The sequence below is a fragment of the Trichechus manatus genome, unplaced genomic scaffold (assembly GCF_000243295.1).
Source record: "Trichechus manatus latirostris isolate Lorelei unplaced genomic scaffold, TriManLat1.0 scaffold00029, whole genome shotgun sequence".
NCBI lineage: Eukaryota > Metazoa > Chordata > Mammalia > Sirenia > Trichechidae > Trichechus > Trichechus manatus.
In genome coordinates, this window is record NW_004443965.1 from 11972916 (window position 1) to 11974418 (window position 1503).

Below are 1503 nucleotides of genomic sequence, written 5' to 3' on the forward strand. Positions count from 1 at the left end.
ATTTTAAAGGACTTACTCTCCCAGGGGTTTGGGTCAATGTGTAGGTCTTGTCGTTGAAAAGTTACTGGGGGAGACCCTTGCAGAGACACACAAGTTGGACCCATCTTTACACAGGTGCTACATTTGGCCTAAGTAATCAATGCTCATTATTCAGACTGTATCCTTCCTGGTCATAACGTTGTCGTTTTTGTTAAGTGCCATTGAGTCAATTCCAACTCAGACAAAAGTTTTAAAAATCTTCATAAATTGTTGAATTATTTTATTTCCCCAAGTCTCCTTACAATTTTTCCTTCACCCCATCGCTGTTTAGAATAATAGTGTTATTCTAAATCAATTAGTCTGGGCAATACAAAAACAAACAAAATGAAAAAGGGCTCCATTATACAAATGTATAGCCAAGTATAAATAAAAAATTATAAATGGAAGATTTGAAAATTTTTTGCTTTGCTGATTATTAGACCTCCTTATGAGGATTAGTTGGCTTCTTTATGGTGATTAATATTATTCCTCAACATTTTGAGTCTAGAAAAGCATGAGCTATCTACCAACGAGAGCTGCCCTTTTAGTAGAATTAGGTCTTTGGGAATCAGTGAATTTTCCATCACTAGATGTAATGTTTGAAGGAGAAAGATGTCGCAGTCTGCATGCATAAAGATTACAGCCTTGAAAACCCTATGGGGCAATTCTACTCTGTCCTGTAGGGTCACTATGAGTCAAAATTGACTCGACAGCAATGGGTTTTAGATATGTTGTTAAGAGGGAACGAATGAACTTCAAGTAACCTTCACTTGAGTTGGTTATGGGAGAGATTCATACCTCAGTGGGCAGGGCAGAGGGGAATTGTGGGGCTAGTTAGTGTCTAAGGGTTTTAAAACCACCTGCTTCCAAAAGTTAGCCTCAGGTGGCAAAAGAGAGATAGATACGAACCGTCAATATGCTGATTTCACTTTCCATTCACTCTTTAAGTTTTTTAGGGAATTTAATGTGTTTTTCTTCAGTTTCATTGATTGTGCAATTCTAGTTCCTTTAGGAAGTTTCACCATTTATCAAAGGCTGTCTGCAATTCCTATATAAATAAACTGCAATCCCGACAAAAAATATTGGTGGAACAATTTCTGTCCAAACCCTCTGATCAGGCTCTGAAGTAAACTTCTTGTCTTATTCTAGCCTGCTTTTTATTGCCTAATGAATGGAATTTGCTTTGGGAAGGCATGGATTGTCATGCTGTTACCTGATTTAAAGAATTCTGGGGGCTTTTCAGCTCTGGCCCAGAGTTTTACTATTCTCTGACTTAATCATGCTTCAGAAAAGGAGCTCTGTGGATTTATTTTGCAAAGCATTTTTAAAGCTTTCAGGCTATAGTTAACAAATAGCTGAAATTCAGAATAATATAAACTTCTCTTTTATCTCACTCCATTGACCAAAGGCTTGTTTGAAGATTACCATCTGATTCATGGAAATAAACCACATTCACTGCCCCCAAACTAAGAGCGGGCTTCAGAT